Below are 13,603 nucleotides of genomic sequence, written 5' to 3'. Positions count from 1 at the left end.
GCAGAAATGCTGAAATATTCCCATGATATGCATGGTCTCTGCACCAAACCACCATGACTCAGCCTAAGTACATCTACCGCTTGTTCTTTTGTACTGCCAGCTGATTGTGAAAGTACAGTATAAAAACCATCTTTATGGTAAGATCTTTGTGGTTTAGACTTAGTCTAAGTGTCTCAAGTAGCCGGGGCTCTTGTTTGGGCCTAATCCATAAGGTCTGATGGCTTTCCTCCTCATCTCAAGATGAATGTGCTAGAAAATATAAATCAGGGAAACCTCGTTTGGCCTAGCCTTGCCTTGCCTTGCCTTGCCTTATTTCCTTCTCATCCTGTTCTCTGTCCCAGCCTCTCTCACTAAGCCCTCGTCTGGCTGCATGTCTCTTCTTTCCTCTCTCCTTTTCTCAAACTCTCCTGCTTCCTGGCTTTCCTCTTTCAATTCCTCCATTTCAGTCCTGCAGCCCCTCACTAGTTTTTCCTCTTGCCTCCCTTGGGCCTGCTCCCTTGGCTTTCTCCCTCTCTTCCATATCCTTCTTCCCGACTTGTCTCTTGGAGACTTTTGGCCACTTTGGACCCAAGTCTGGGCATGTTTTGGAAACTTTTCAGAGGCCTCGCTGGTGACACGGGGGACAGCAGGCAGTGACAGGCCCGGGGCTGACAGGCTCCCCCTCCCCTAGCGGGCGCTCGGCTGCCACACCCAGCTGACATAGAACCTTTCTCACAATGCCCGCTACTGTGGTGAGGATGCGGGCACTCTGCAGGTGACAGGGACCCAGCAGGACTTGCTGTCAGCTCAGCAATTGCTCACTTCCCCAAAGAAGTTGAATTTTGCAAATTGCTGCTTTGCTCTTGAAATGATGTCATCAGGTGGGTGTTTTGGTGTAATACACTGAAAACCAAAGCAGAAATGCTGAAATATTCCCATGATATGCATGGTCTCTGCACCAAACCACCATGACTCAGCCTAAGTACATCTGCCGCTTGTTCTTTTGTACTGCCAGCTGATTGTGAAAGTACAGTACAAAAACCATCTTTATGGTAAGATCTTTGTGGTTTAGACTTAGTCTAAGTGTCTCAAGCAGCCGGGGCTTTTGTTTGGGCCTAATCCATAACGTCTGATGGCTTTCCTCCTCATCTCAAGATGAATGTGGTAGAAAATATAAATCAGGGAAACCTCGTTTGGCCTAGCCTTGCCTTGCCTTTCCTTGCCTTATTTCCTTCTCATCCTGTTCTCTGTCCCAGCCTCTCTCACTAAGCCCTCGTCTGGCTGCATGTCTCTTCTTTCCTCTCTCCTTTTCTCAAACTCTCCTGCTTCCTGGCTTTCCTCTTTCAATTCATCCATTTCAGTCCTGCAGCCCCGCACTACTTTTTTCTCTTGCCTCCCTATGGCCTGCTCCGTTGGCTTTCTCCCTCTCTTCCATATCCTTCTTCCCGACTTGTCTCTTGGAGACTTTTGGCCACTTTGGACCCAAGTCTGGGCATGTTTTGGAAACTTTTCAGAGGCCTCGCTGGTGACACGGGGGACAGCAGGCAGTGACAGGCCCGGGGCTGACAGGCTCCCCCTCCCCTAGCGGGCGCTCGGCTGCCACACCCAGCTGACATAGAATCTTTGTCACAATGCCCGCTGCTGTGGTGAGGATGCGGGCACTCTGTAGGTGACAGGGACCCAGCAGGACTTGCTGTCAGCTCAGCAATTGCTCAGTTCCCCAAAGAAGTTGAAATTTGCAAATTGCTGCTTTGCTCTTGAAATGATGTCATCAGGTGGGTGTTTTGGTGTAATACACTGAAAACCAGAGCAGAAATGCTGAAATATTCCCATGATATGCATGGTCTCTGCACTAAACCACCATGACTCAGCCTAAGTACATCTACCGCTTGTTCTTTTGTACTGCCAGCTGATTGTGAAAGTACAGTATAAAAACCATCTTTATGGTAAGATCTTTGTGGTTTAGACTTAGTCTAAGTGTCTCAAGTAGCCGGGGCTCTTGTTTGGGCCTAATCCATAAGGTCTGATGGCTTTCCTCCTCATCTCAAGATGAATGTGCTAGAAAATATAAATCAGGGAAACCTCGTTTGGCCTAGCCTTGCCTTGCCTTGCCTTGCCTTATTTCCTTCTCATCCTGTTCTCTGTCCCAGCCTCTCTCACTAAGCCCTCGTCTGGCTGCATGTCTCTTCTTTCCTCTCTCCTTTTCTCAAACTCTCCTGCTTCCTGGCTTTCCTCTTTCAATTCCTCCATTTCAGTCCTGCAGCCCCTCACTAGTTTTTCCTCTTGCCTCCCTTTGGCCTGCTCCCTTGGCTTTCTCCCTCTCTTCCATACCCTTCTTCCCGACTTGTCTCTTGGAGACTTTTGGCCACTTTGGACCCAAGTCTGGGCATGTTTTGGAAACTTTTCAGAGGCCTCGCTGGTGACACGGGGGACAGCAGGCAGTGACAGGCCCGGGGCTGACAGGCTCCCCCTCCCCTAGCGGGCGCTCGGCTGCCACACCCAGCTGACATAGAACCTTTGTCACAATGCCCACTACTGTGGTGAGGATGCGGGCACTCTGCAGGTGACAGGGACCCAGCAGGACTTGCTGTCAGCTCAGCAATTGCTCAGTTCCCCAAAGAAGTTGAATTTTGCAAATTGCTGCTTTGCTCTTGAAATGATGTCATCAGGTGGGTGTTTTAGTGTAATACACTGAAAACCAGAGCAGAAATGCTGAAATATTCCCACGATATGCATGGTCTCTGCACCAAACCACCATGACTCAGCCTAAGTACATCTGCCGCTTGTTCTTTTGTACTGCCAGCTGATTGTGAAAGTACAGTATAAAAACCATCTTTATGGTAAGATCTTTGTGGTTTAGACTTAGTCTAAGCGTCTCAAGTAGCCGGGGCTTTGGTTTGGGCCTAATCCATATGGTCTGATGACTTTCCTCTCATCTCAAGATGAATGTGGTAGAAAATACAAATCAAAGAAACGTCCTCTGGCCTAGCCTTGCCTTGCCTTGCCTTATTTCCTTCTCATCCTGTTCTCTGTCCCAGCCTCTCTCACTAAGCCCTCGTCTGGCTGCATGTCTCTTCTTTCCTCTCTCCTTTTCTCAAACTCTCCTGCTTCCTGGCTTTCCTCTTTCAATTCCTCCATTTCATTCCTGCAGCCCGGCACTAGTTTTTCCTCTTGTCTCCCTTTGGCCTGCTCCCTTGGCTTTCTCCCTCTCTTCCATATCCTTCTTCCCGACTTGTTTCTTGGAGACTTTTGGCCACTTTGGACCCAAGTCTGGGCAAGTTTTGGAAACTTTTGAGAGGCCTCGCTGGTGACAGGGGGGACAGCAGGCAGTGACAGGCCCGGGGCTGACAGGCTCCCCCTCCCGTAGCGGGCGCTCCGCTGCCACACCCAGCTGACATAGAACCTTTGTCACAATGCCCGCTACCGTGGTGAGGATGCGGGCACTCTGCAGGTGACAGGGACCCAGCAGGACTTGCTGTCAGCTCAGCAATTGCTCAGTTCCCCAAAGAAGCTGAATTCTGCAAATTGCTGCTTTTGCTCTTGAAATGATGTCATCAGGTGGGTGTTTTGGTGTAATACACTGAAAACCAGAGCAGAAATGCTGAAATATTCCCATGATAAGCATGGTCTCTGCACCAAACCACCATGACTCAGCCTAAGTACATCTGCCGCTTGTTCTTTTGTACTGCCAGCTGATTGTGGAAGTACAGTATAAAAACCATCTTTATGGAGAGATCTTTCTGGTTTAGGCTTAGTCTAAGTGTCTCAAGTAGCCGGGGCTTTTGTTTGGGCCTAATCCATAACGTCTGATGGCTTTCCTCTCATCTCAAGATGAATGTGGTAGAAAATATAAATCAAAGAAACGTCCTTTGGCCTAGCCTTGCCTTGCCTTGCCTTATTTCCTTCTCATCCTGTTCTCTGTCCCAGCCTCTCTCACTAAGCCCTCGTCTGGCTGCATGTCTCTTCTTTCCTCTCTCCTTTTCTCAAACTCTCCTGCTTCCTGGCTTTCCTCTTTCAATTCCTCCATTTCAGTCCTGCAGCCCCACACTACTTTTTTCTCTTGCCTCCCTTTGGCCTGCTCCCTTGGCTTTCTCCCTCTCTTCCATATCCTTCTTCCCGACTTGTCTCTTGGAGACTTTTGGCCACTTTGGACCCAAGTCTGGGCATGTTTTGGAAACTTTTCAGAGGCCTCGCTGGTGACACGGGGGACAGCAGGCAGTGACAGGCCCGGGGCTGACAGGCTCCCCCTCCCGTAGCGGGCGCTCCGCTGCCACACCCAGCTGACATAGAACCTTTGTCACAATGCCCGCTACTGTGGTGAGGATGCGGGCACTCTGCAGGTGACAGGGACCCAGCAGGACTTGCTGTCAGCTCAGCAATTGCTCAGTTCCCCAAAGAAGCTGAATTCTGCAAATTGCTGCTTTTGCTCTTGAAATGATGTCATCAGGTGGGTGTTTTGGTGTAATACACTGAAAACCAGAGCAGAAATGCTGAAATATTCCCATGATATGCATGGTCTCTGCACCAAACCACCATGACTCAGCCTAAGTACATCTACCGCTTGTTCTTCTGTACTGCCAGCTGATTGTGAAAGTACAGTATAAAAACCATCTTTATGGTAAGATCTTTGTGGTTTAGACTTAGTCTAAGTGTCTCAAGTAGCCGGGGCTTTTGTTTGGGCCTAATCCATAAGGTCTGATGGCTTTCCTCCTCATCTCAAGATGAATGTGGTAGAAAATATAAATCAAAGAAACGTCCTTTGGCCTAGCCTTGCCTTGCCTTGCCTTATTTCCTTCTCATCCTGTTCTCTGTCCCAGCCTCTCTCACTAAGCCCTCGTCTGGCTGCATGTCTCTTCTTTCCTCTCTCCTTTTCTCAAACTCTCCTGCTTCCTGGCTTTCGTCTTTCAATTCCTCCATTTCAGTCCTGCAGCCCGGCACTACTTTTTTCTCTTGCCTCCCTTTGGCCTGCTCCCTTGGCTTTCTTCCTCTCTTCCATATCCTTCTTCCCGACTTGTCTCTTGGAGACTTTTGGCCACTTTGGACCCAAGTCTGGGCATGTTTTGGAAACTTTTCAGAGGCCTCGCTGGTGACACGGGGGACAGCAGGCAGTGACAGGCCCGGGGCTGACAGGCTCCCCCTCCCCTAGCGGGTGCTCGGCTGCCACACCCAGCAGACGTAGAACCTTTGTCACAATGCCCGCTACTGTGGTGAGGATGCGGGCACTCTGTAGGTGACAGGGACCCAGCAGGACTTGCTGTCAGCTCAGCAATTGCTCAGTTCCCCAAAGAAGTTGAATTTTGCAAATTGCTGCTTTGCTCTTGAAATGATGTCATCAGGTGGGTGTTTTGGTGTAATAAACTGAAAACCAGAGCAGAAATGCTGAAATATTCCCATGATATGCATGGTCTCTGCACCAAACCACCATGACTCAGCCTAAGTACATCTACCGCTTGTTCTTTTGTACTGCCAGCTGATTGTGAAATTACAGTATAAAAACCATCTTTATGGTAAGATCTTTGTGGTTTAGACTTAGTCTAAGTGTCTCAAGTAGCCGGGGCTTTTGTTTGGGCCTAATCCATAAGGTCTGATGGCTTTCCTCCTCATCTCAAGATGAATGTGGTAGAAAATACAAATCAAAGAAACGTCCTTTGGCCTAGCCTTGCCTTGCCTTGCCTTATTTCCTTCTCATCCTGTTCTCTGTCCCAGCCTCTCTCACTAAGCCCTCGTCTGGCTGCATGTCTCTTCTTTCCTCTCTCCTTTTCTCAAACTCTCCTGCTTCCTGGCTTTCGTCTTTCAATTCCTCCATTTCAGTCCTGCAGCCCGGCACTACTTTTTTCTCTTGCCTCCCTTTGGCCTGCTCCCTTGGCTTTCTTCCTCTCTTCCATATCCTTCTTCCCGACTTGTCTCTTGGAGACTTTTGGCCACTTTGGACCCAAGTCTAGGCATGTTTTGGAAACTTTTCAGAGGCCTCGCTGCTGACAGGGGGGACAGCAGGCAGTGACAGGCCCGGGGCTGACAGGCTCCCCCTCCCGTAGCGGGCGCTCCGCTGCCACACCCAGCTGACATAGAACCTTTGTCACAATGCCCGCTACCGTGGTGAGGATGCGGGCACTCTGCAGGTGACAGGGACCCAGCAGGACTTGCTGTCAGCTCAGCAATTGCTCAGTTCCCCAAAGAAGCTGAATTCTGCAAATTGCTGCTTTTGCTCTTGAAATGATGTCATCAGGTGGGTGTTTTGGTGTAATACACTGAAAACCAGAGCAGAAATGCTGAAATATTCCCATGATAAGCATGGTCTCTGCACCAAACCACCATGACTCAGCCTAAGTACATCTGCCGCTTGTTCTTTTGTACTGCCAGCTGATTGTGAAAGTACAGTACAAAAACCATCTTTATGGTAAGATCTTTGTGGTTTAGACTTAGTCTAAGTGTCTCAAGCAGCCGGGGCTTTTGTTTGGCCCTAATCCATAACGTCTGATGGCTTTCCTCCTCATCTCAAGATGAATGTGGTAGAAAATATAAATCAGGGAAACCTCGTTTGGCCTAGCCTTGCCTTGCCTTTCCTTGCCTTATTTCCTTCTCATCCTGTTCTCTGTCCCAGCCTCTCTCACTAAGCCCTCGTCTGGCTGCATGTCTCTTCTTTCCTCTCTCCTTTTCTCAAACTCTCCTGCTTCCTGGCTTTCCTCTTTCAATTCATCCATTTCAGTCCTGCAGCCCCGCACTACTTTTTTCTCTTGCCTCCCTATGGCCTGCTCCGTTGGCTTTCTCCCTCTCTTCCATATCCTTCTTCCCGACTTGTCTCTTGGAGACTTTTGGCCACTTTGGACCCAAGTCTGGGCATGTTTTGGAAACTTTTCAGAGGCCTCGCTGGTGACACGGGGGACAGCAGGCAGTGACAGGCCCGGGGCTGACAGGCTCCCCCTCCCCTAGCGGGCGCTCGGCTGCCACACCCAGCTGACATAGAATCTTTGTCACAATGCCCGCTGCTGTGGTGAGGATGCGGGCACTCTGTAGGTGACAGGGACCCAGCAGGACTTGCTGTCAGCTCAGCAATTGCTCAGTTCCCCAAAGAAGTTGAAATTTGCAAATTGCTGCTTTGCTCTTGAAATGATGTCATCAGGTGGGTGTTTTGGTGTAATACACTGAAAACCAGAGCAGAAATGCTGAAATATTCCCATGATATGCATGGTCTCTGCACTAAACCACCATGACTCAGCCTAAGTACATCTACCGCTTGTTCTTTTGTACTGCCAGCTGATTGTGAAAGTACAGTATAAAAACCATCTTTATGGTAAGATCTTTGTGGTTTAGACTTAGTCTAAGTGTCTCAAGTAGCCGGGGCTCTTGTTTGGGCCTAATCCATAAGGTCTGATGGCTTTCCTCCTCATCTCAAGATGAATGTGCTAGAAAATATAAATCAGGGAAACCTCGTTTGGCCTAGCCTTGCCTTGCCTTGCCTTGCCTTATTTCCTTCTCATCCTGTTCTCTGTCCCAGCCTCTCTCACTAAGCCCTCGTCTGGCTGCATGTCTCTTCTTTCCTCTCTCCTTTTCTCAAACTCTCCTGCTTCCTGGCTTTCCTCTTTCAATTCCTCCATTTCAGTCCTGCAGCCCCTCACTAGTTTTTCCTCTTGCCTCCCTTTGGCCTGCTCCCTTGGCTTTCTCCCTCTCTTCCATACCCTTCTTCCCGACTTGTCTCTTGGAGACTTTTGGCCACTTTGGACCCAAGTCTGGGCATGTTTTGGAAACTTTTCAGAGGCCTCGCTGGTGACACGGGGGACAGCAGGCAGTGACAGGCCCGGGGCTGACAGGCTCCCCCTCCCCTAGCGGGCGCTCGGCTGCCACACCCAGCTGACATAGAACCTTTGTCACAATGCCCACTACTGTGGTGAGGATGCGGGCACTCTGCAGGTGACAGGGACCCAGCAGGACTTGCTGTCAGCTCAGCAATTGCTCAGTTCCCCAAAGAAGTTGAATTTTGCAAATTGCTGCTTTGCTCTTGAAATGATGTCATCAGGTGGGTGTTTTAGTGTAATACACTGAAAACCAGAGCAGAAATGCTGAAATATTCCCACGATATGCATGGTCTCTGCACCAAACCACCATGACTCAGCCTAAGTACATCTGCCGCTTGTTCTTTTGTACTGCCAGCTGATTGTGAAAGTACAGTATAAAAACCATCTTTATGGTAAGATCTTTGTGGTTTAGACTTAGTCTAAGCGTCTCAAGTAGCCGGGGCTTTGGTTTGGGCCTAATCCATATGGTCTGATGACTTTCCTCTCATCTCAAGATGAATGTGGTAGAAAATACAAATCAAAGAAACGTCCTCTGGCCTAGCCTTGCCTTGCCTTGCCTTATTTCCTTCTCATCCTGTTCTCTGTCCCAGCCTCTCTCACTAAGCCCTCGTCTGGCTGCATGTCTCTTCTTTCCTCTCTCCTTTTCTCAAACTCTCCTGCTTCCTGGCTTTCCTCTTTCAATTCCTCCATTTCATTCCTGCAGCCCGGCACTAGTTTTTCCTCTTGTCTCCCTTTGGCCTGCTCCCTTGGCTTTCTCCCTCTCTTCCATATCCTTCTTCCCGACTTGTTTCTTGGAGACTTTTGGCCACTTTGGACCCAAGTCTGGGCAAGTTTTGGAAACTTTTGAGAGGCCTCGCTGGTGACAGGGGGGACAGCAGGCAGTGACAGGCCCGGGGCTGACAGGCTCCCCCTCCCGTAGCGGGCGCTCCGCTGCCACACCCAGCTGACATAGAACCTTTGTCACAATGCCCGCTACCGTGGTGAGGATGCGGGCACTCTGCAGGTGACAGGGACCCAGCAGGACTTGCTGTCAGCTCAGCAATTGCTCAGTTCCCCAAAGAAGCTGAATTCTGCAAATTGCTGCTTTTGCTCTTGAAATGATGTCATCAGGTGGGTGTTTTGGTGTAATACACTGAAAACCAGAGCAGAAATGCTGAAATATTCCCATGATAAGCATGGTCTCTGCACCAAACCACCATGACTCAGCCTAAGTACATCTGCCGCTTGTTCTTTTGTACTGCCAGCTGATTGTGGAAGTACAGTATAAAAACCATCTTTATGGAGAGATCTTTCTGGTTTAGGCTTAGTCTAAGTGTCTCAAGTAGCCGGGGCTTTTGTTTGGGCCTAATCCATAACGTCTGATGGCTTTCCTCTCATCTCAAGATGAATGTGGTAGAAAATATAAATCAAAGAAACGTCCTTTGGCCTAGCCTTGCCTTGCCTTGCCTTATTTCCTTCTCATCCTGTTCTCTGTCCCAGCCTCTCTCACTAAGCCCTCGTCTGGCTGCATGTCTCTTCTTTCCTCTCTCCTTTTCTCAAACTCTCCTGCTTCCTGGCTTTCCTCTTTCAATTCCTCCATTTCAGTCCTGCAGCCCCACACTACTTTTTTCTCTTGCCTCCCTTTGGCCTGCTCCCTTGGCTTTCTCCCTCTCTTCCATATCCTTCTTCCCGACTTGTCTCTTGGAGACTTTTGGCCACTTTGGACCCAAGTCTGGGCATGTTTTGGAAACTTTTCAGAGGCCTCGCTGGTGACACGGGGGACAGCAGGCAGTGACAGGCCCGGGGCTGACAGGCTCCCCCTCCCGTAGCGGGCGCTCCGCTGCCACACCCAGCTGACATAGAACCTTTGTCACAATGCCCGCTACTGTGGTGAGGATGCGGGCACTCTGCAGGTGACAGGGACCCAGCAGGACTTGCTGTCAGCTCAGCAATTGCTCAGTTCCCCAAAGAAGCTGAATTCTGCAAATTGCTGCTTTTGCTCTTGAAATGATGTCATCAGGTGGGTGTTTTGGTGTAATACACTGAAAACCAGAGCAGAAATGCTGAAATATTCCCATGATATGCATGGTCTCTGCACCAAACCACCATGACTCAGCCTAAGTACATCTACCGCTTGTTCTTCTGTACTGCCAGCTGATTGTGAAAGTACAGTATAAAAACCATCTTTATGGTAAGATCTTTGTGGTTTAGACTTAGTCTAAGTGTCTCAAGTAGCCGGGGCTTTTGTTTGGGCCTAATCCATAAGGTCTGATGGCTTTCCTCCTCATCTCAAGATGAATGTGGTAGAAAATATAAATCAAAGAAACGTCCTTTGGCCTAGCCTTGCCTTGCCTTGCCTTATTTCCTTCTCATCCTGTTCTCTGTCCCAGCCTCTCTCACTAAGCCCTCGTCTGGCTGCATGTCTCTTCTTTCCTCTCTCCTTTTCTCAAACTCTCCTGCTTCCTGGCTTTCGTCTTTCAATTCCTCCATTTCAGTCCTGCAGCCCGGCACTACTTTTTTCTCTTGCCTCCCTTTGGCCTGCTCCCTTGGCTTTCTTCCTCTCTTCCATATCCTTCTTCCCGACTTGTCTCTTGGAGACTTTTGGCCACTTTGGACCCAAGTCTGGGCATGTTTTGGAAACTTTTCAGAGGCCTCGCTGGTGACACGGGGGACAGCAGGCAGTGACAGGCCCGGGGCTGACAGGCTCCCCCTCCCCTAGCGGGTGCTCGGCTGCCACACCCAGCAGACGTAGAACCTTTGTCACAATGCCCGCTACTGTGGTGAGGATGCGGGCACTCTGTAGGTGACAGGGACCCAGCAGGACTTGCTGTCAGCTCAGCAATTGCTCAGTTCCCCAAAGAAGTTGAATTTTGCAAATTGCTGCTTTGCTCTTGAAATGATGTCATCAGGTGGGTGTTTTGGTGTAATAAACTGAAAACCAGAGCAGAAATGCTGAAATATTCCCATGATATGCATGGTCTCTGCACCAAACCACCATGACTCAGCCTAAGTACATCTACCGCTTGTTCTTTTGTACTGCCAGCTGATTGTGAAATTACAGTATAAAAACCATCTTTATGGTAAGATCTTTGTGGTTTAGACTTAGTCTAAGTGTCTCAAGTAGCCGGGGCTTTTGTTTGGGCCTAATCCATAAGGTCTGATGGCTTTCCTCCTCATCTCAAGATGAATGTGGTAGAAAATACAAATCAAAGAAACGTCCTTTGGCCTAGCCTTGCCTTGCCTTGCCTTATTTCCTTCTCATCCTGTTCTCTGTCCCAGCCTCTCTCACTAAGCCCTCGTCTGGCTGCATGTCTCTTCTTTCCTCTCTCCTTTTCTCAAACTCTCCTGCTTCCTGGCTTTCGTCTTTCAATTCCTCCATTTCAGTCCTGCAGCCCGGCACTACTTTTTTCTCTTGCCTCCCTTTGGCCTGCTCCCTTGGCTTTCTTCCTCTCTTCCATATCCTTCTTCCCGACTTGTCTCTTGGAGACTTTTGGCCACTTTGGACCCAAGTCTAGGCATGTTTTGGAAACTTTTCAGAGGCCTCGCTGCTGACAGGGGGGACAGCAGGCAGTGACAGGCCCGGGGCTGACAGGCTCCCCCTCCCGTAGCGGGCGCTCCGCTGCCACACCCAGCTGACATAGAACCTTTGTCACAATGCCCGCTACCGTGGTGAGGATGCGGGCACTCTGCAGGTGACAGGGACCCAGCAGGACTTGCTGTCAGCTCAGCAATTGCTCAGTTCCCCAAAGAAGCTGAATTCTGCAAATTGCTGCTTTTGCTCTTGAAATGATGTCATCAGGTGGGTGTTTTGGTGTAATACACTGAAAACCAGAGCAGAAATGCTGAAATATTCCCATGATAAGCATGGTCTCTGCACCAAACCACCATGACTCAGCCTAAGTACATCTGCCGCTTGTTCTTTTGTACTGCCAGCTGATTGTGGAAGTACAGTATAAAAACCATCTTTCTGGAGAGATATTTGTGGTTTAGGCTTAGTCTAAGTGTCTCAAGTAGCCGGGGCTTTTGTTTGGGCCTAATCCATAACGTCTGATGGCTTTCCTCTCATCTCAAGATGAATGTGGTAGAAAATATAAATCAAAGAAACGTCCTTTGGCCTAGCCTTGCCTTGCCTTGCCTTATTTCCTTCTCATCCTGTTCTCTGTCCCAGCCTCTCTCACTAAGCCCTCGTCTGGCTGCATGTCTCTTCTTTCCTCTCTCCTTTTCTCAAACTCTCCTGCTTCCTGGCTTTCGTCTTTCAATTCCTCCATTTCAGTCCTGCAGCCCGGCACTACTTTTTTCTCTTGCCTCCCTTTGGCCTGCTCCCTTGGCTTTCTCCCTCTCTTCCATATCCTTCTTCCCGACTTGTCTCTTGGAGACTTTTGGCCACTTTGGACCCAAGTCTGGGCATGTTTTGGAAACTTTTCAGAGGCCTCGCTGGTGACAGGGGGGACAGCAGGCAGTGACAGGCCCGGGGCTGACAGGCTCCCCCTCCCCTATCGGGCGCTCGGCTGCCACACCCAGCTGACATAGAACCTTTGTCACAATGCCCGCTACCGTGGTGAGGATGCGGGCACTCTGCAGGTGACAGGGACCCAGCAGGACTTGCTGTCAGCTCAGCAATTGCTCAGTTCCCCAAAGAAGCTGAATTTTGCAAATTGCTGCTTTGCTCTTGAAATGATGTCATCAGGTGGGTGTTTTGGTGTAATACACTGAAAACCAGAGCAGAAATGCTGAAATATTCCCATGATATAGATGGTCTCTGCACCAAACCACCATGACTCAGCCTAAGTACATCTACCGCTTGTTCTTTTGTACTGGCAGCTGATTGTGAAAGTACAGTATAAAAACCATCTTTATGGTAAGATCTTTGTGGTGTAGACTTAGTCTAAGTGTCTCAAGTAGCCGGGGCTTTTGTTTGGGCCTAATCCATAAGGTCTGATGGCTTTCCTCCTCATCTCAAGATGAATGTGGTAGAAAACATAAATCAGGGAAACCTCGTTTGGCCTAGCCTTGCCTTGCCTTGCCTTGCCTTGCCTTATTTCTTTCGCATCCTGTTCTCTGTCCCAGCCTCTCTCACTAACCCCTCGTCTGGCTGCATGTCTCTTCTTTCCTCTCTCCTTTTCTCAAACTCTCCTGCTTCCTGGCTTTCCTCTTTCAATTCCTCCATTTCAGTCCTGCAGCCCCGCACTACTTTTTTCTCTTGCCTCCCTTTGGCCTGCTCCCTTGGCTTTCTCCCTCTCTTCCATATCCTTCTTCCCGACTTGTCTCTTGGAGACTTTTGGCCACTTTGGACCCAAGTCTGGGCATGTTTTGGAAACTTTTCAGAGGCCTCGCTGGTGACAGGGGGGACAGCAGGCAGTGACAGGCCCGGGGCTGACAGGCTCCCCCTCCCCTATCGGGCGCTCGGCTGCCACACCCAGCTGACATAGAACCTTTGTCACAATACCCGCTACTGTGGTGAGGATGCGGGCACTCTGCAGGTGACAGGGACCCAGCAGGACTTGCTGTCAGCTCAGCAATTGCTCAGTTCCCCAAAGAAGTTGAATTTTGCAAATTGCTGCTTTGCTCTTGAAATGATGTCATCAGGTGGGTGTTTTGGTGTAATACACTGAAAACCAGAGCAGAAATGCTGAAATATTCCCATGATATGCATGGTCTCTGCACCAAACCACCATGACTCAGCCTAAGTACATCTGCCGCTTGTTCTTTTGTACTGCCAGCTGATTGTGGAAGTACAGTATAAAAACCATCTTTATGGTAAGATCTTTGTGGTTTAGACTTAGTCTAAGTGTCTCAAGTAGCCGGGGCTTTTGTTTGGGCCTAATCCATAAGGTCTGATGGCTTTCCTCCTC

Source organism: Patagioenas fasciata, unplaced genomic scaffold, assembly GCF_037038585.1.
Source record: "Patagioenas fasciata isolate bPatFas1 unplaced genomic scaffold, bPatFas1.hap1 Unplaced_7, whole genome shotgun sequence".
In the NCBI taxonomy this organism is placed as follows: domain Eukaryota; kingdom Metazoa; phylum Chordata; class Aves; order Columbiformes; family Columbidae; genus Patagioenas; species Patagioenas fasciata.
Note: the sequence above shows the minus strand (reverse complement) of the source record.